The following is a 15,969-nucleotide window of genomic DNA, read 5'->3' on the forward strand; positions in this document are numbered from 1 at the left end:
CCTCGGAATTTGCCGTGACCGCTACACGGTCAGTCTCGTGGGGCTCGGAGAGAGGTTTCCGGAATGGGGTCGCAATAGCGATTCCGAGTTCGTTCGATAAAGTCCCGATGGTTTCGGCGTGCGCTTGCCGTGTCCGGTAATGGCGATTCCGAGATCGTTCGACAGGTTTAGAGGCTCCATACGCCGTCCGCGACGTGCACAAAGGCGAGGGACGACGCAAATAAAGCGAGTGCGATTATACCAGCACTAAAGTACCGGATCCCATCAGAACTCCGAAGTTAAGCGTGCTTGGGCGAGAGTAGTACTAGGATGGGTGACCCCCTGGGAAGTCCCCTTGTTGCACTCCTTTTTGCGCCCCGAGCGACCAAAACCTCTCCCGTCGACCTCCGAGGCGATGGTTTTGGGCCTCGGAATTTGCCGTGATCGCTACGCAGTCAGTCTAGTGGGGCTCGGAGAGAGGTTTCCGGAATGGGGTCGCAATAGCGATTCCGAGTTCGTTCGACATAGTCCCGATGGTTTCGGCGCGCGCTTGCCGTGTCCGGTAATGGCGATTCCGAGATCGTTCGACAGGTTTAGAGGCTCCATACGCCGTCCGCGACGTGCACAATGGCGAGGGACGACGCAAACAAAGCGAGTGCGATCATACCAGCACTAAAGCACCGGATCCCATCAGAACCTCGAAGTTAAGCGTGCTTGGGCGAGAGTAGTACTAGGATGGTTGACCCCGTGGGAAGTCCTCGTGTTGCACTCCTTTTTGCGCCCCGAGCGACCAAAACCTCTCCCGTCGACCTCCGAGGCGATGGTTTTGGGCCTCGGAATTTGCCGTGACCGCTACGCATTCAGTCTCGTGGGGCTCGGTGAGAGGTTTCCGGAATAGGGTCGCAATAGCGATTCCGAGTTCGTTCGACAAAGTCCCGATGGTTTCGGCGCGCGCTTGCCGTGTCCGATAATGGCGATTCCGAGATCGTTCGACAAGTTTAGAGGCTCCATACGCCGTCCGCGACGTGCACAAAGGCGAGGGACGACGCAAATAAAGCGAGTGCGATCATACCAGCACTGAAGCACCGGATCCCATCAGAACTCCGAAGATAAGCGTGCTTGGGCGAGAGTAGTACTAGGATGGGTGACCCCCTGGGAAGTCCTCGTGTTGCACTCCTTTTTGCGCCCCGAGCCACCAAAACCTCCGCCGTCGACCTCCGAGGCGATGGTTTTGGGCCTCGGAATTTGCCGTGACCGCTACGCGGTCAGTCTCGTGGGGCTCGGAGAGAGGTTTCTGGAATGGGGTCGCAATAGCGATTCCGAGTTCGTTCGACAAAGTCCCGATGGTTTCGGCGCGCGCTTGTCGTGTCCGGTAATGGCGATTCCGAGATCGTTCGACAGGTTTAGAGGCTCCATACGCCGTCCGCGACGTGCACAAAGGCGAGTGACGACGCAAACAAAGCGAATGCGATCATACCAGCACTAAAGCACCGGATCCCATCAGAACTTCGAAGTTAAGCGTGCTTGGGCGAGAGTAGTGCTAGGATGGGTGACCCCGTGGGAAGTCCTCGTGTTGCACTCCTTTTTGCGCCCCGAGCGACCAAAACCTCTCCCGTCGACCTCCGAGGCGATGGTTTTGGGCCTCGGAATTTGCCGTGACCGCTACGCAGTCAGTCTCGTGGGGCTCGGAGAGAGGTGTCCGGAATGGGGTCGCAATAGCGATTCCGAGTTCGTTCGACAAAGTCCCGATGGTTTCGGCGCGCGCTTGCCGTGTCCGGTAATGGCGATTCCGAGATCGTTCGACAGGTTTAGAGGCTCCATACGCCGTCCGCGACGTGCATAAAGGCGAGGGACGACGCAAACAAAGCGAGTGCGATCATACCAGCACTAGAGCACCGGATCCAATCAGAACTCTGAATTTAAGCATGCTTGGGCGAGAGTAGTACTAGGATGGGTGACCGCAGGGAAGTCCTCGTGTTGCACTCCTTTTTACACCCCGAGCGACCAAAACCTCTCCCGTCGACCTCCGAGGCGAAGGTTTTGGGCCTCGGAATTTGCCGTGACCGCTACGCGGTCAGTCTCGTGGGGCTCGGAGAGAGGTTTCCGGAATGGGGTCCCAATAGCGATTCCGAGTTCGTTCGATAAAGTCCCGATGGTTTCGGCGCGCGCTTGCCGTGTCCGGTAATGGCGATTCCGAGATCGTTCGACAGGTTTAGAGGCTCCATACGCCGTCGGCGACGTGCACAAAGGCGAGGGACGACGCAAACAAAGCGAGTGCGATCATACCAACGCTAAAGTACCGGATCCCATCAGAACTCCGAAGTTAAGCGTGCTTGGGCGAGAGTAGTACTAGGATGGGTGACCCCCTGGGAAGTCCCCTTGTTGCACTCCTTTATGCGCCCCGAGCGACCAAAACCTCTCCCGTCGACCTCCGAGGCGATGGTTTTGGGCCTCGGAATTTGCCGTGATCGCTACGCAGTCAGTCTCGTGGGGCTCGGCGAGAGGTTTCCGGAATGGGGTCGCAATAGCGATTCCGAGTTCGTTCTACAAAGTCCCGATGGTTTCGGCGCGCGTTTGCCGTGTCCGGTAATGGCGATTCCGAGATCGTTCGACAGGTTTAGAGGCTCCATACGCCGTCCGCGACGTGCACAAAGGCGAGTGACGACGCAAACAAAGCGAATGCGATCATACCAGCACTAAAGCACCGGATCCCATCAGAACTTCGAAGTTAAGCGTGCTTTGTGCGAGAGTAGTGCTAGGATGGGTGACCCCGTGGGAAGTCCTCGTGTTGCACTCCTTTTTGCGCCCCGAGCGACCAAAACCTCTCCCGTCGACCTCCGAGGCGATGGTTTTGGGCCTCGGAATTTGCCGTGACCGCTACGCAGTCAGTCTCGTGGGGCTCGGAGAGAAGTGTCCGGAATGGGGTCGCAATAGCGATTCCGAGTTCGTTCGACAAAGTCCCGATGGTTTCGGCGCGCGCTTGTCGTGTTCGGTAATGGCGATTCCGAGATCCGACAATGGCGATTCCGAGATCGTTCGACAGGTTTAGAGGCTCAATACGCCGTCCGCGACGTGCACAAAGGCGAGGGACGACGCAAACAAAGAGAGTGCGAACATACCAGCACTAAAGCACCGGATCCCATCAGAACTCCGAAATTAAGCATGCTTGGGCGAGAGTAGTACTAGGATGGGTGACCCCCTGGGAAGTCCTCGTGTTGCACTCATTTTTACACCCCGAGCGACCAAAACCTCTCCCGTCGACCACCGAGGCGATGGTTTTGGGCCTCGGAATTTGCCGTGACCGCTACGCGGTCAGTCTCGTGGGGCTCGGAGAGAGGTTTCCGGAATAGGGTCGCAATAGCGATTCCGAGTTCGTTCGACAAAGTCCCGATGGTTTCGGCGTGCGCTTGCCGTGTCCGGTAATGGCGATTCCGAGATCATTCGACAGGTTTAGAGGCTCCATACGCCGTCCGCGACGTGCACAAAGGCGATGGACGACGCAAACAAAGCGATTGCGATCATACCAGCACTAAAGCACCGGATCCTATCAGAACTCCGAAGTTAAGCGTGCTTGGTCGAGAGTAGTACTAGGATGGGTGACCCCCTGGGATGTCCCCGTGTTTCACTCCTTTTTGTGCCCCGAGCGACCAAAACCTCTACCGTCGACCTCCGAGGCGATGGTTTTGGGCCTTGGAATTTGCCGTGACCGCTACGCGGTAAATCTCGTGGGGCTCGGAGAGAGGTTTCCGGAATGGGGTCGCAATGGCGATTCCGAGTTCGTTCGATAAAGTCCCGATGGTTTCGGCGCGCGCTTGCCGTGCCCGGTAATGGCGATTCCGAGATCGTACGACAGGTTTAGAGGCTCCATACGCCGTCCGCGACGTGCACAAAGGCGAGGGACGACGCAAACAAAGCGAGTGCGATCATTCCAGCACTAAAGTACCGGATCCCATCAGAACTCCAAAGTTAAGCGTGCCTGGGCGAGAGTAGTACTAGGATGGGTGACCCCCTGGGAAGTCCCCTTGTTGCACTCCTTTTTGCGCCCCGAGCGACCAAAACCTCTTCCGTCGACCTCCGAGGCGATGGTTTTGGGCCTCGGAATTTGCCGTGATCGCTACGCAGTCAGTCTCGTTGGGCTCGGAGAGAGGTTTCCGGAATGGGGTCGCAATAGCGAGTCCGAGTTCGTTCGACAAAGTCCCGATGGTTTCGGCAAGCGCTTGCCGTGTCCGGTAATGGCGATTCCGAGATCCGACAATGGCGATTCCGAGATCGTTCGACAGGTTTAGAGGCTCCATACGCCGTCCGCGACGTGCACAAAGGCGAGGGACGACGCAAATAAAGCGAGTGCGATCATACCAGCACTAAAGCACCGGATCCCATCATAACTTCGAAGTTAAGCGTGCTTGGGCGAGAGTAGTACTAGGATGGGTGACCCCGTGTTGCACTCCTTTTTGCGCCCCGAGCGACCAAAACTTCTCCCGTCGACCTCTGAGGCGATGGTTTTGGGCCTCGGAATTTGCCGTGATCGCTACGCAGTCAGTCTCGTGGGGCTCGGAGAGAGGTTTCCGGAATGGGGTCGCAATAGCGATTCCGAGTTCGTTCGACAAAGTCCCGATGGTTTCGGCGCGCGCTTGCCGTGTCCGGTAATGGCGATTCCTTGATCCGACAATGGCGATTCCGAGATCGTTCGACAGGTTTAGAGGCTCCAAACGCCGTCCGCGACGTGCAAAAAGGCGCGGGACGACGCAAACAAAGAGAGAGCGTTCAAACCAGCACTAAAGCACCGGATCCCATCAGAACTTCGAAGTTAAGCGTGCTTGGGCGAGAGTAGTACTAGGATGGGTGACCCCCTGGGAAGTCCTCGTGTTGCACTCCTTTTTGCGCCCCGAGCGACCAAAACCACTCCCGTCGACCTCCGAGACGATGGTTTTGGGCCTCGGAATTTGCCGTGACCGCTACGCAGTCAGTCTCGTGGGGCTCGGCGAGAGGTTTCGGGAATGGGGACGCAATAGCGATTCCGAGTTCGTTCGACAAAGTCCTGATGGTTTCGGCGCGAGCTTGCCGTGTCCGGTAATGGCGATTCCGAGATCCGACAATGGCGATTCCGAGATCGTTCGACAGGTATAGAGGCTCCATACGTCGTCCGCGACGTGCACAAAGGCGAGGGATGACGCAAACAAAGCGAGTGCGATCATACCAGAACTAAAGCATCAGATCCCTTCAGAACTCCGAAGTTAAGGGTGCTTGGGCGAGAGTAGTACTAGGATGGGTGACCCCTTGGGAAGTCCTCGTGTTGCACTCCTTTTTGTGCCCCGAGCGACCAAAACCTCTCCAGTCGACCTCCGAGGCGATGGTTTTGGGCCTCGGAATTTGCCGTGATCGCTACGTGGTCAGTCTCGTGGGGCTCGGAGAGAGGTTTCCGGAATGGGGTCGCAATAGCGATTCCGAGTTCGTTCGACAAAGTCCCTATGGTTTCGGCGTGCGCTTGCCGTGTCCGGTAATGGCGATTCCGAGATCGTTCGACAGGTTTAGAGGCTCCATACGCCGTCCGCGACGTGCACAAAGGAGAGGGACGACGCAAACAAAGCGAGTGCGATCATACCAGCACTAAAGCACCGGATCCCATCAGAACTCCGAAGTTAAGCGTGCCTGGGCGAGAGTAGTACTAGGATGGGTGACCCCGTGTTGCACTCCTTTTTGCGCCCGGAGCGACCAAAACCTCTCCCGTCGACTTCCGAGGCGATGGTTTTGGGCCTCGGAATTTGCCGTGACCGCTACGCAGTCAGTCTCGTGGGGCTCGGAGAGAGGTTTCCGGAATGGGGTCGCAATAGCGATTCCGAGTTCGTTCGACAAAGTCCCGATGGTTTCGGCGCGCGCTTGCCGTCTCCGGTAATGGCGATTCCGAGATCGTTCGACAGGTTTAGAGGCTCCATACGCCGTCGGCGACGTGCACAAAGGCGAGGGACGACGCAAACAAAGCGAGTGCGATCATACCACACTAAAGCACCGGATCCCATCAGAACTCCGAAGTTAAGCGTGCTTGGGCGAGAGTAGTACTAGGATGGGTGACCCCCTGGGAAGTCCCCGTGTCGCACTCCTTTTTGCGTCCCGAGCGACCAAAACCTCTCCCGTCGACCTCCGAGGCGATGGTTTTGGGCCTCGGAATTTGCCGTGATCGCTACGCAGTCAGTCTCGTGGGGCTCGGAGAGAGGTTTCCGGAATGGGGTCGCAATAGCGATTCCGAGTTCGTTCGACAAAGTCCCGATGGTTTCGGCGCGCGCTTGCCGTGTCCGGTAATGGCGATTCCGAGATCCGACAATGGCGATTCCGAGATCGTTCGACAGGTTTAGAGGCTCCATACGCCGTCCGCGACGTGCAAAAAGGCGAGGGACGACACAAACAACGAGAGAGCGATCATACCAGCACTAAAGCACCGGATCCCATCAGAACTCCGAAGTTAAGCGTGCTTGGGCGAGAGTAGTACTAGGATGGGTGACCCCCTGGGAACTCCTCGTGTTGCACTCCTTTTTGCGCCCCGAGTGACCAAAACCTCTCCCGTGGACCTCCGAGGCGATGGTTTTGGGCCTCGGAATTTGCCGTGACCGCTACGCGGTCAGTCTCGTGGGGCTCGGAGAGAGGTTTCCGGAATGGGGTCGCAATAGCGATTCCGAGTTCGTTCGACAAAGTCCCGATGGTTTCGGCGCGCGCTTGCCGTGTCCGGTAATGGCGATTCCGAGATCGTTCGACAGGTTTAGAGGCACCATACGCCGTCCGCAACGTGCACAAAGGCGAGGGACGACGCAAACAAAGTTAGTGCGATCATACCAGCACTAAAGCACCGGATCCCATCAGAACTCCGAAGTTAAGGGGGCTTGGGCGAGAGTAGTACTAGGATGGGTGACCCCCTGGGAAGTCCTCGTGTTGCACTCCTTTTTGCTCCCCGAGCGACCAAAACCTCTCCCGTCGACCTCCGAGGCGATGGTTTTGGGCCTCGGAATTTGCCGTGACCGCTACGCAGTCTGTCTCGTGGGGCTCGGCGAAAGGTTTCCGGAATGGGGTCGCAATAGCGATTCCGATTTCGTTCGACAAAGTCCCGATGGTTTCGGCGCACGCTTGCCGTGTCCGGTAATGGCGATTCCGAGATCCGACAATGGCGATTCCGAGATCGTTCGACAGATTTAGAGGCTCCATACGCCGTCCGCGACGTGAACAAAGGCGAGGGACGACGCAAACAAAGCGAATGCGATCATACCAGCACTAAAGCACCGGATCCCATCAGAACTCCGAAGTTAAGCGTGCTTGGGCGAGAGTAGTACTAAGATGGGTGACCCCCTGGGAACTCCTCGTGGTGCACTCCTTTTTGCGCCCCGCGCGACCAAAACGTCTCCTGTCGACCTCCGAGGCGATGGTTTTGGGCCTCGGAATTTGCCGTGACCGCTACGCAGTCAGTCTCGTGGGGCTCGGAGAGAGGTTTCCGGAATGTGGTCGCAATAGCGATTCCGAGTTCGTTCGACAAAGTCCCGATGGTTTCGGCGCGCGCTTGCCGTGTCCGGTAATGGCGATTTCGATATCGTTCGACAGGTTTAGAGGCTCCATACGCCGTCCGCGACGTGCACAAAGGCGAGGGACGACGCAAACAAAGCGAGTGCGATCATACCAGCACTAAAGCACCGGATCCCATCAGAACTCCGAAGTTAAGATTGCTTGGGCGAGAGTAGTACTAGGATGGGTGACCCCCTGGGAAGTCCCCGTGTTGCACTCCTTTTTGTGCCCCGAGCGACCAAAACCTCTCCCGTCGACCTCCAAGGCGATGGTTTTGGGCCTCGGAATTTGCCGTGCAGCTACGCAGTCAGTCTCGTGGGGTTCGGAGAGAGGTTTCCGGAATGGGGTCGCAATAGCGATTCCGAGTTCGTTCGACAAAGTCCCGATGGTTTCGGCACGCGCTTGCCCTCTCCGGTAATGGCGATTCCGAGATCGTTCGACAGGTTTAGAGGCTCCATACGCCATCCGCGACGTGCACAAAGGCGAGGGACGACGCAAACAAAGTGAGTGCGATCATACCAGCACTAAAGCACCGGATCCGATCAGAACTCCGAAGTTCAGCGTGCTTGGGCGAGAGTAGTACTAGGATGGGTGACCCCCTAGGAAGTCCCCGTGTTGCACTCCTTTTTGCGCCCCGAGCGACCAAAACCTCTCCCGTCGACCTCCGAGGCGATGGTTTTGGGCCTCGGAATTTGCCGTGATCGCTACGCAGTCAGTCTCGTGGGCTCGGAGAGAGGTTTCCGGAATGGGGTCGCAATAGCGATTCCGAGTTCGTTCGACAAAGTCCCGATGGTTTCGGTGCGCGCTTGCCGTGTCCGGTAATGGCGATTCCGAGATCTGACAATGGCGATTCCGAGATCGTTCGACAGGTTTAGAGGCTCCATACGCGGTCCGCGACGTGCGCAAAGGCGAGGGACGACGCAAACAAAGCGAGTGCGATCATACCAGCACTAAAGCACCGGATCCCATCAGAACTCCGAATTTAAGCATGCTTGGGCGAGAGTAGTACTAGGATGGGTGACCCCCTGGGAAGTCCTCGTGTTGCACTCCTTTTTACACCCCGAGCGACCAAAACCTCTCCCGTCGACCTCCGAGGCGATGGTTTTGTGCCTCGGAATTTGCCGTGACCGCTACACGGTCAGTCTCGTGGGGCTCGGAGAGAGGTTTCCGGAATGGGGTCGCAATAGCGATTCCGAGTTCGTTCGATAAAGTCCCGATGGTTTCGGCGTGCGCTTGCCGTGTCCGGTAATGGCGATTCCGAGATCGTTCGACAGGTTTAGAGGCTCCATACGCCGTCCGCGACGTGCACAAAGGCGAGGGACGACGCAAATAAAGCGAGTGCGATTATACCAGCACTAAAGTACCGGATCCCATCAGAACTCCGAAGTTAAGCGTGCTTGGGCGAGAGTAGTACTAGGATGGGTGACCCCCTGGGAAGTCCCCTTGTTGCACTCCTTTTTGCGCCCCGAGCGACCAAAACCTCTCCCGTCGACCTCCGAGGCGATGGTTTTGGGCCTCGGAATTTGCCGTGATCGCTACGCAGTCAGTCTAGTGGGGCTCGGAGAGAGGTTTCCGGAATGGGGTCGCAATAGCGATTCCGAGTTCGTTCGACATAGTCCCGATGGTTTCGGCGCGCGCTTGCCGTGTCCGGTAATGGCGATTCCGAGATCGTTCGACAGGTTTAGAGGCTCCATACGCCGTCCGCGACGTGCACAAAGGCGAGGGACGACGCAAACAAAGCGAGTGCGATCATACCACACTAAAGCACCGGATCCCATCAGAACTCCGAAGTTAAGCGTGCTTGGGCGAGAGTAGTACTAGGATGGGTGACCCCCTGGGAAGTCCCCGTGTCGCACTCCTTTTTGCGTCCCGAGCGACCAAAACCTCTCCCGTCGACCTCCGAGGCGATGGTTTTGGGCCTCGGAATTTGCCGTGATCGCTACGCAGTCAGTCTCGTGGGGCTCGGAGAGAGGTTTCCGGAATGGGGTCGCAATAGCGATTCCGAGTTCATTCGACAAAGTCCCGATGGTTTCGGCGCGCGCTTCCAGTGTCCGGTAATTGCGATTCCGAGATCCGACAATGGCGATTCCGAGATCGTTCGACAGGTTTAGAGGCTCCATACGCCGTCCGCAACGTGCACAAAGGCGAGGGACGACGAAAATAAAATGAGTGCGATCATACCAGCACTAAAGCACTGGATCCCATCAGAACTCCGAAGTTAAGCGTGCTTGGGCGAGAGTAGTACTAGGATGGGTGATCCCCGTGTTGCACTCCTTTTTGCGCCCCGAGCGACCAAAACCTCTTCCGTAGACCTCCGAGGCGATGGTTTTGGGCCTCAGAATTTGCCGTGATCGCTACGCAGTCAGTCTCGTGGGGCTCGGAGAGAGGTTTCCGGAATGGGGTCGCAATAGCGATTCCGAGTTCGTTCGACAAAGTCCCGATGGTTTCGGCGCGCGCTTGCCGTGTCCGGTAATGGCGATTCTGAGATCCGACAATGGCGATTTCGAGATCGTTCGACAGGTTTAGAGGCTCCATACGCCGTCCGTGACGTGCACAAAGGCGAGGGACGACGCAAACAAAGCGAGTGCGATCATACCAGCACTAAAGCACCGGATCCCATCAGAACTCCGAAGTCAAGCGTGCTTGGTCGAGAGTAGTACTAGGATGGGTGACCCCCTGGGAAGTCCTCGTGTTGCACTCGTTTTTGCGCCCCGAGCGACCAAAACCTCTCCCGTCGACCTCCGAGGCGATGGTTTTCGGCCTCGGAATTTGCCGTGACCGCTACGCAGTCAGTCTCGTGGGGCTCGGCGAGAGGTTTCCAGAATGGGGTCCCAATAGCGATTCCGAGTTCGTTCGACAAAGTCCCGATGGTTTCGGCGCGCGCTTGCCGTGTCCGGTAATGGCGATTCCGAGATCCGACAATGGCGATTCCAAGATCGTTTGACAGGTTTAGAGGCTTCGTACGCCGTCCGCGACGTGCACAAAGGCGAGGGACGACGCAAACAAAGCGAGTGCGATCATACCAGCACTAAAGCACCGGATCCCATCAGAACTCCGAAGTCAAGCGTGCTTGGGCGAGAGTAGTACTAGGATGGGTGACCCCCTTGGAAGTCCTCGTGTTGCACTCCTTTTTGCCCCCCGAGTGACCAAAACATCTCCCGTCGACCTTCGAGGCGATCGTTTTGGGCCTCGGAATTTGAAGTGACCGCTACGCGGTCAGTCTCGTGGGGTTCGGATAGAGGTTTCCGGAATGGGGTCGCAATAGCGATTCCGAGTTCGTTCGACAAAGTCCCGATGGTTTTGGCGCGCGTTTGCCGTGTCCGGTAATGGCGATTCCGAGATCATTCGACAGGTTTAGAGGCTCCATACGCCGTCGGCGACGTGCACAAAGGCGAGGGACGACGCAAACAAAGCGAGTGCGATCATACCAGCACTAAAGCACCGGATCCAATCAGAACTCCGAAGTTAAGCGTGCTTGGGCGTGAGTAGTACTAGGATGGGTGACCCCCTGCGAAGTCCTCGTGTTGCACTCCTTTTTGCGCCCCGATCGACCAAAACCTCTCCCGTCGACCTCCGAGCCGATGGTTTTGGGCCTCGGAATTTGCCGTGACCGCTACGCGGTCAGTCTCGTGGGGCTCGGAGAGAGGTTTCCGGAATGGGGTCGCAATAGCGATTCCGAGTTCGTTCGACAAAGTCCCGATGGTTTCGGCACGCGCTTGCCCTCTCCGGTAATGGCGATTCCGAGATCGTTCGACAGGTTTAGAGGCTCCATACGCCGTCGGCGACGTGCACAAAGGCGAGGGACGACGCAAACAAAGCGAATGCGATCATACCAGCACTAAAGCACCGGATCCCATCAGAACTCCGAAGTTAAGCGTGCTTGGGCGAGAGTAGTACTAGGATGTGTGACCCCCTGGGAAGTCCTCGTGTTGCACTCCTTTTTGCGCCCCGAGCGACCAAAACCTCTCCCGTCGACCTCCGAGCCGATGGTTTTGGGCCTCGGAATTTGCCGTGACCGCTACGCGGTCAGTCTCGTGGGGCTCGGAGAGAGGTTTCCGGAATGGGGTCGCAATAGCGATTCCGAGTTCGTTCGACAAAGTCCCGATGGTTTCGGCACGCGCTTGCCCTCTCCGGTAATGGCGATTCCGAGATCGTTCGACAGGTTTAGAGGCTCCATACGCCGTCGGCGACGTGCACAAAGGCGAGGGACGACGCAAACAAAGCGAGTGCGATCATACCAGCACTAAAGCACCGGATCCCATCAGAACTCCAAAGTTAAGCGTGCTTGGGCGAGAGTAGTACTAGGATGGGTGACCCCCTGGGAAGTCCTCGTGTTGCACTCCTTTTTGCGCCCCGAGCGACCAAAACCTCTCCCGTCGACCTCCGAGGCGATGGTTTTGGGCCTCGGAATTTGCCGTGACAGCTACGCAGTCAGTCTCGTGGGGCTCGGCGAGAGGTTTCCAGAATGGGGTCGCAATAGCGTTTCCGAGTTCGTTCGACAAAGTCCCGATGGTTTCGGCGCGCGCTTGCCGTGTCCGGTAATGGCGATTTCGATATCGTTTGACAGGTTTAGAGGCTCCATACGCCGTCGGCGACGTGCACAAAGGCGAGGGACGACGTAAACAAAGCGAGTGCGATCATACCAGCACTAAAGCACCGGATCCCATCAGAACTCCGAAGTTAAGCATGCTTGGGCGTGAGTAGTTATAGGATGGGTTACCCCCTAGGAAGTCCTCGTGTTGCACTCCTTTTTCGCCCCGAGCGACCAAAACCTCTCCCGTCGACCTCCGAGGCGATGGTTTTAGGCCTCGGAATTTGCCGTGACCGCTACGCGGTCAGTCTCGTGGGTCTCGGAGAGAGGTTTCCGGAATGGGGTCGCAATAGCGATTCCGAGTTCGTTCGACAAAGTCCCGATGGTTTCGGCACGCGCTTGCCCTCTCCGGTAATGGCGATTCCGAGATCGTTCGACAGGTTTAGAGGCTCCATACGCCATCGGCGACGTGCACAAATGCGAGGGACGACGCAAACAAAGCGAGTGCGATCATACCAGCACTAAAGCACCGGATCCCATCAGAACTCCAATGTTAAGCGTGCTTGGGCGAAAGTAGTACTAGGATGGGTGACCCCCTGGGAAGTCCTCGTGTTGCACTCCTTTTTGCGCCCCGAGCGACCAAAACCTCTCCCGTCGACCTCTGAGCCGATGGTTTTGGGCCTCGGAATTTGCCGTGACCGCTACGCGGTCAGTCTCGTGGGGCTCGGAGAGAGGTTTCCGGAATGGGGTCGCAATAGCGATTCCGAGTTCGTTCGACAAAGTCCCGATGGTTTCGGCACGCGCTTGCCCTCTCCGGTAATGGCGATTCCGAGATCGTTCGACAGGTTTAGAGGCTCCATACGCCGTCGGCGACGTGCACAAAGGCGAGGGACGACGCAAACAAAGCGAATGCGATCATACCAGCACTAAAGCACCGGATCCCATCAGAACTCCGAAGTTAAGCGTGCTTGGGCGAGAGTAGTACTAGGATGTGTGACCCCCTGGGAAGTCCTCGTGTTGCACTCCTTTTTGCGCCCCGAGCGACCAAAACCTCTCCCGTCAACCTCCGAGGCGATGGTTTTGGGCCTCGGAATTTGCCGTGACCGCTACGCGGTCAGTCTCGTGGGGCTCGGAGAGAGGTTTCCGGAATGGGGTCGCAATAGCGATTCCGAGTTCGTTCGACAAAGTCCCGATGGTTTCGGCACGCGCTTGCCCTCTCCGGTAATGGCGATTCCGAGATCGTTCGACAGGTTTAGAGGCTCCATACGCCGTCGGCGACGTGCACAAAGGCGAGGGACGACGCAAACAAAGCGAGTGCGATCATACCAGCACTAAAGCACCGGATCCCATCAGAACTCCGAAGTTAAGCGTGCTTGGGCGAGAGTAGTACTAGGATGGGTGACCCCTTGGGAAGTCCTCGTGTTGCACTCCTTTTTGCGCCCCGAGCGACCAAAACCTCTCCCGTCGACCTCCGAGCCGATGGTTTTGGGCCTCGGAATTTGCCGTGACCGCTACGCGGTCAGTCTCGTGGGGCTCGGAGAGAGGTTTCCGGAATGGGGTCGCAATAGCGATTCCGAGTTCGTTCGACAAAGTCCCGATGGTTTCGGCACGCGCTTGCCGTCTCCGGTAATGGCGATTCCGAGATCGTTCGACAGGTTTAGAGGCTCCATACGCCGTCGGCGACGTGCACAAAGGCGAGTGACGACACAAACAAAGCGAGTGCGATCATACCAGCACTAAAGCACCGGATCCCATCGGAACTCCGAAGTTAAGCGTGCTTGTGCGAGAGTAGTACTAGGATGGGTGACCCCCTGGGAAGTCCTCGTGTTGCACTCGTTTTTGCGCCCCGAGCGACCAAAACCTCTCCCGTCGACCTCCGAGGCGATGGTTTTGGGCCTCGGAATTTGCCGTGACCGCTACGCGGTCAGTCTCGTGGGGCTCGGCGAGAGGTTTCCAGAATGGGGTCGCAATAGCGATTCCGAGTTCGTTCGACAGTCCCGATGGTTTCGGCGCGCGCTTGCCGTGTCCGGTAATGGCGATTCCGATATCGTTCGACAGGTTTAGAGGCTCCATACGCCGTCGGCGACGTGCACAAAGGCGAGGGACGACGTAAACAAAGCGAGTGCGATCATACCAGCACTAAAGCATCGGATCCCATCAGAACTCCGAAGTTAAGCATGCTTGGGCGTGAGTAGTTATAGGATGGGTGACCCCCTAGGAAGTCCTCGTGTTGCACTCCTTTTTGCGCCCCGAGCGACCAAAACCTCTCCCGTCGACCTCCGAGGCGATGGTTTTAGGCCTCGGAATTTGCCGTGACCGCTACGCGGTCAGTCTCGTGGGGCTCGGAGAGAGGTTTCCGGAATGGGGTCGCAATAGCGATTCCGAGTTCGTTCGACAAAGTCCCGATGGTTTCGGCGCGCGCTTGCCGTGTCCGGTAATGGCGATTCCGAGATCCGACAATGGCGATTCCGAGATCGTTCGAGAGGTTTAAAGGCTCCGTGCGCCGTCCGCGACGTGCACAAAGGCGAGGGACGACGCAAACAAAGCGAGTGCGATCATACCAGCACTAAAGCACCGGATCCCATCAGAACTCCGAAGTTAAGCGTGCTTGGGCGAGAGTAGTACTAGGATGGGTGACCCCCTTGGAAGTCCTCATGTTGAACTACTTTTTGCGCCCCGAGCGACCAAAACCTCTCCCGTCGACTTCCGAGGCGATGGTTTTGGGCCTCCGAATTTGCTGTGACCACTACGCAGTCAGTCTCGTGGGGCTCGGCGAGAGGTTTCCGGAATGGGGTCGCAATAGCGATTCCGAGTTCGTTCGACAAAGTCCCGATGGTTTCGGCGCGCGCTTGCCGTGTTCGACAATGGCGATTCCGAGATCGTTCGACAGGTTTAGAGGCTCCATACGTCGTCCGCGACGTGCACAAAGGCGAGGGACGACGCAAACAAAGCGAGTGCGATCATACCAGCACCAAAGCACCGGATCCCATCAGAACTCCGAAGTTAAACGTGCTTGGGCGAGAGTAGTACTAGGATGGGTGACCCCCTGGGAAGTCCTCGTGTTGCACTCCTTTTTGCGCCCCGAGCGACCAAAACCTCTCCCGTCGACCTCCGAGGCGATGGTTTTGGGCCTCGGAATTTGCCATGACCGCTACGCAGTCAGTCTCGTGGGGCTCGGCGAGAGGTTTCCAGAATAGGGTCGCAATAGCGATTCCGAGTTCGTTCGACAAAGTCCCGATGGTTTCGGCGCGCGCTTGCCGTGTCCGGTAATGGCGATTCCGAGATCCGACAATGGCGATTCCGAGATCGTTCGACAGGTTTAGAGGCTTCGTACGCCGTCCGCGACGTGCACAAAGGCGAGGGACGACGCAAACAAAGCGAGTGCGATCATACCAGCACTATAGCACCGGATCCCATTAGAACTCCGAAGTCAAGCGTGCTTGGTCGAGAGTAGTACTAGGATGGGTGACCCCCTTGGAAGTCCTCGTGATGCACTCCTTTTTGCGCCCCGAGCGACCAAAACCTCTCCCGTCGACCTCCGAGGCGAGCGTTTTGGGCCTCGGAATTTGAAGTGACAGCTACGCGGTCAGTCTCGTGGGGCTCGGAGAGAGGTTTCCGGAATGGGGTCGCAATAGCGATTCCGAGTTCGTTCGACAAAGTCCCGATGGTTTTGGCGCGCGTTTGCCGTGTCCGGTAATGGCGATTCCGAGATCGTTCGACAGGTTTAGAGGCTCCATACGCCGTCGGCGTCGTGCACAAAGGCGAGGGACGACGCAAACAAAGCGAGTGCGATCATACCAGCACTAAAGCACCGGATCCCATCAGAACTCCGAAGTTAAGCATGCTTGGGCGTGAGTAGTACTAGGATGGGTGACTCCCTAGGAAGTCCTCGTGTTGCATTCCTTTTTGCGCCCCGA

The 15,969-nt window shown here is 57.3% G+C and overlaps 36 non-coding genes and 3 pseudogenes across 36 annotated transcripts; all 39 read left to right on the forward strand.

Annotated features, from left to right (window-relative positions):
* The first annotated feature begins 227 nt into the window (after nucleotides 1-227).
* On the forward strand, nucleotides 228-346 carry LOC135647431 (5S ribosomal RNA). The gene has a single exon (XR_010500169.1). It is a non-coding gene; the product is annotated as a 5S ribosomal RNA (ribosomal RNA).
* A 286-nt stretch (nucleotides 347-632) lies between these two features.
* On the forward strand, nucleotides 633-751 carry LOC135647508 (5S ribosomal RNA). Its single transcript, XR_010500245.1, has one exon. It is a non-coding gene; the product is annotated as a 5S ribosomal RNA (ribosomal RNA).
* A 286-nt stretch (nucleotides 752-1,037) lies between these two features.
* Nucleotides 1,038-1,156, forward strand: LOC135646345 (5S ribosomal RNA). Its single transcript, XR_010499099.1, has one exon. It is a non-coding gene; the product is annotated as a 5S ribosomal RNA (ribosomal RNA).
* A 286-nt stretch (nucleotides 1,157-1,442) lies between these two features.
* On the forward strand, nucleotides 1,443-1,561 carry LOC135647486 (5S ribosomal RNA). Its single transcript, XR_010500223.1, has one exon. It is a non-coding gene; the product is annotated as a 5S ribosomal RNA (ribosomal RNA).
* Nucleotides 1,562-1,847: 286 nt separating this feature from the next.
* Nucleotides 1,848-1,965, forward strand: LOC135647750 (5S ribosomal RNA). Its single transcript, XR_010500478.1, has one exon. It is a non-coding gene; the product is annotated as a 5S ribosomal RNA (ribosomal RNA).
* A 286-nt stretch (nucleotides 1,966-2,251) lies between these two features.
* Nucleotides 2,252-2,370, forward strand: LOC135647607 (5S ribosomal RNA). The gene has a single exon (XR_010500340.1). It is a non-coding gene; the product is annotated as a 5S ribosomal RNA (ribosomal RNA).
* Nucleotides 2,371-2,656: 286 nt separating this feature from the next.
* On the forward strand, nucleotides 2,657-2,776 carry LOC135647714 (5S ribosomal RNA). Its single transcript, XR_010500445.1, has one exon. It is a non-coding gene; the product is annotated as a 5S ribosomal RNA (ribosomal RNA).
* A 308-nt stretch (nucleotides 2,777-3,084) lies between these two features.
* On the forward strand, nucleotides 3,085-3,203 carry LOC135647532 (5S ribosomal RNA). Its single transcript, XR_010500269.1, has one exon. It is a non-coding gene; the product is annotated as a 5S ribosomal RNA (ribosomal RNA).
* Nucleotides 3,204-3,489: 286 nt separating this feature from the next.
* On the forward strand, nucleotides 3,490-3,608 carry LOC135647717 (5S ribosomal RNA). Its single transcript, XR_010500447.1, has one exon. It is a non-coding gene; the product is annotated as a 5S ribosomal RNA (ribosomal RNA).
* Nucleotides 3,609-3,894: 286 nt separating this feature from the next.
* On the forward strand, nucleotides 3,895-4,013 carry LOC135647608 (5S ribosomal RNA). The gene has a single exon (XR_010500341.1). It is a non-coding gene; the product is annotated as a 5S ribosomal RNA (ribosomal RNA).
* Nucleotides 4,014-4,321: 308 nt separating this feature from the next.
* On the forward strand, nucleotides 4,322-4,427 carry LOC135647780 (5S ribosomal RNA; annotated as a pseudogene).
* A 308-nt stretch (nucleotides 4,428-4,735) lies between these two features.
* Nucleotides 4,736-4,854, forward strand: LOC135647461 (5S ribosomal RNA). The gene has a single exon (XR_010500198.1). It is a non-coding gene; the product is annotated as a 5S ribosomal RNA (ribosomal RNA).
* A 308-nt stretch (nucleotides 4,855-5,162) lies between these two features.
* LOC135647591 (5S ribosomal RNA) lies at nucleotides 5,163-5,281 on the forward strand. The gene has a single exon (XR_010500326.1). It is a non-coding gene; the product is annotated as a 5S ribosomal RNA (ribosomal RNA).
* Nucleotides 5,282-5,567: 286 nt separating this feature from the next.
* LOC135647771 (5S ribosomal RNA) lies at nucleotides 5,568-5,673 on the forward strand (annotated as a pseudogene).
* A 286-nt stretch (nucleotides 5,674-5,959) lies between these two features.
* On the forward strand, nucleotides 5,960-6,077 carry LOC135647473 (5S ribosomal RNA). The gene has a single exon (XR_010500210.1). It is a non-coding gene; the product is annotated as a 5S ribosomal RNA (ribosomal RNA).
* A 308-nt stretch (nucleotides 6,078-6,385) lies between these two features.
* On the forward strand, nucleotides 6,386-6,504 carry LOC135646379 (5S ribosomal RNA). The gene has a single exon (XR_010499132.1). It is a non-coding gene; the product is annotated as a 5S ribosomal RNA (ribosomal RNA).
* Nucleotides 6,505-6,790: 286 nt separating this feature from the next.
* On the forward strand, nucleotides 6,791-6,909 carry LOC135647217 (5S ribosomal RNA). Its single transcript, XR_010499958.1, has one exon. It is a non-coding gene; the product is annotated as a 5S ribosomal RNA (ribosomal RNA).
* Nucleotides 6,910-7,217: 308 nt separating this feature from the next.
* On the forward strand, nucleotides 7,218-7,336 carry LOC135647267 (5S ribosomal RNA). Its single transcript, XR_010500008.1, has one exon. It is a non-coding gene; the product is annotated as a 5S ribosomal RNA (ribosomal RNA).
* Nucleotides 7,337-7,622: 286 nt separating this feature from the next.
* LOC135646557 (5S ribosomal RNA) lies at nucleotides 7,623-7,741 on the forward strand. Its single transcript, XR_010499304.1, has one exon. It is a non-coding gene; the product is annotated as a 5S ribosomal RNA (ribosomal RNA).
* Nucleotides 7,742-8,026: 285 nt separating this feature from the next.
* On the forward strand, nucleotides 8,027-8,145 carry LOC135647551 (5S ribosomal RNA). The gene has a single exon (XR_010500288.1). It is a non-coding gene; the product is annotated as a 5S ribosomal RNA (ribosomal RNA).
* A 307-nt stretch (nucleotides 8,146-8,452) lies between these two features.
* On the forward strand, nucleotides 8,453-8,571 carry LOC135647331 (5S ribosomal RNA). The gene has a single exon (XR_010500071.1). It is a non-coding gene; the product is annotated as a 5S ribosomal RNA (ribosomal RNA).
* A 286-nt stretch (nucleotides 8,572-8,857) lies between these two features.
* On the forward strand, nucleotides 8,858-8,976 carry LOC135647432 (5S ribosomal RNA). The gene has a single exon (XR_010500170.1). It is a non-coding gene; the product is annotated as a 5S ribosomal RNA (ribosomal RNA).
* Nucleotides 8,977-9,262: 286 nt separating this feature from the next.
* On the forward strand, nucleotides 9,263-9,380 carry LOC135647474 (5S ribosomal RNA). The gene has a single exon (XR_010500211.1). It is a non-coding gene; the product is annotated as a 5S ribosomal RNA (ribosomal RNA).
* Nucleotides 9,381-9,688: 308 nt separating this feature from the next.
* On the forward strand, nucleotides 9,689-9,795 carry LOC135647772 (5S ribosomal RNA; annotated as a pseudogene).
* Nucleotides 9,796-10,103: 308 nt separating this feature from the next.
* On the forward strand, nucleotides 10,104-10,222 carry LOC135647276 (5S ribosomal RNA). Its single transcript, XR_010500017.1, has one exon. It is a non-coding gene; the product is annotated as a 5S ribosomal RNA (ribosomal RNA).
* A 308-nt stretch (nucleotides 10,223-10,530) lies between these two features.
* Nucleotides 10,531-10,649, forward strand: LOC135647049 (5S ribosomal RNA). The gene has a single exon (XR_010499794.1). It is a non-coding gene; the product is annotated as a 5S ribosomal RNA (ribosomal RNA).
* Nucleotides 10,650-10,935: 286 nt separating this feature from the next.
* LOC135647246 (5S ribosomal RNA) lies at nucleotides 10,936-11,054 on the forward strand. The gene has a single exon (XR_010499988.1). It is a non-coding gene; the product is annotated as a 5S ribosomal RNA (ribosomal RNA).
* A 286-nt stretch (nucleotides 11,055-11,340) lies between these two features.
* On the forward strand, nucleotides 11,341-11,459 carry LOC135647319 (5S ribosomal RNA). Its single transcript, XR_010500060.1, has one exon. It is a non-coding gene; the product is annotated as a 5S ribosomal RNA (ribosomal RNA).
* Nucleotides 11,460-11,745: 286 nt separating this feature from the next.
* Nucleotides 11,746-11,864, forward strand: LOC135646308 (5S ribosomal RNA). Its single transcript, XR_010499065.1, has one exon. It is a non-coding gene; the product is annotated as a 5S ribosomal RNA (ribosomal RNA).
* Nucleotides 11,865-12,150: 286 nt separating this feature from the next.
* Nucleotides 12,151-12,269, forward strand: LOC135647669 (5S ribosomal RNA). The gene has a single exon (XR_010500402.1). It is a non-coding gene; the product is annotated as a 5S ribosomal RNA (ribosomal RNA).
* Nucleotides 12,270-12,554: 285 nt separating this feature from the next.
* Nucleotides 12,555-12,673, forward strand: LOC135647425 (5S ribosomal RNA). The gene has a single exon (XR_010500163.1). It is a non-coding gene; the product is annotated as a 5S ribosomal RNA (ribosomal RNA).
* Nucleotides 12,674-12,959: 286 nt separating this feature from the next.
* On the forward strand, nucleotides 12,960-13,078 carry LOC135647320 (5S ribosomal RNA). The gene has a single exon (XR_010500061.1). It is a non-coding gene; the product is annotated as a 5S ribosomal RNA (ribosomal RNA).
* Nucleotides 13,079-13,364: 286 nt separating this feature from the next.
* LOC135648041 (5S ribosomal RNA) lies at nucleotides 13,365-13,483 on the forward strand. The gene has a single exon (XR_010500735.1). It is a non-coding gene; the product is annotated as a 5S ribosomal RNA (ribosomal RNA).
* A 286-nt stretch (nucleotides 13,484-13,769) lies between these two features.
* LOC135647381 (5S ribosomal RNA) lies at nucleotides 13,770-13,888 on the forward strand. Its single transcript, XR_010500120.1, has one exon. It is a non-coding gene; the product is annotated as a 5S ribosomal RNA (ribosomal RNA).
* A 284-nt stretch (nucleotides 13,889-14,172) lies between these two features.
* On the forward strand, nucleotides 14,173-14,291 carry LOC135647683 (5S ribosomal RNA). The gene has a single exon (XR_010500416.1). It is a non-coding gene; the product is annotated as a 5S ribosomal RNA (ribosomal RNA).
* A 308-nt stretch (nucleotides 14,292-14,599) lies between these two features.
* Nucleotides 14,600-14,718, forward strand: LOC135647653 (5S ribosomal RNA). Its single transcript, XR_010500387.1, has one exon. It is a non-coding gene; the product is annotated as a 5S ribosomal RNA (ribosomal RNA).
* Nucleotides 14,719-15,004: 286 nt separating this feature from the next.
* Nucleotides 15,005-15,123, forward strand: LOC135646395 (5S ribosomal RNA). The gene has a single exon (XR_010499148.1). It is a non-coding gene; the product is annotated as a 5S ribosomal RNA (ribosomal RNA).
* A 308-nt stretch (nucleotides 15,124-15,431) lies between these two features.
* LOC135647605 (5S ribosomal RNA) lies at nucleotides 15,432-15,550 on the forward strand. The gene has a single exon (XR_010500338.1). It is a non-coding gene; the product is annotated as a 5S ribosomal RNA (ribosomal RNA).
* Nucleotides 15,551-15,836: 286 nt separating this feature from the next.
* LOC135647467 (5S ribosomal RNA) lies at nucleotides 15,837-15,955 on the forward strand. The gene has a single exon (XR_010500204.1). It is a non-coding gene; the product is annotated as a 5S ribosomal RNA (ribosomal RNA).
* The last annotated feature ends 14 nt before the right edge of the window (nucleotides 15,956-15,969 follow it).

Source organism: Musa acuminata, chromosome BXJ3-8 (genome assembly GCF_036884655.1).
Source record: "Musa acuminata AAA Group cultivar baxijiao chromosome BXJ3-8, Cavendish_Baxijiao_AAA, whole genome shotgun sequence".
Taxonomy (NCBI): Eukaryota; Viridiplantae; Streptophyta; class Magnoliopsida; order Zingiberales; family Musaceae; genus Musa; species Musa acuminata.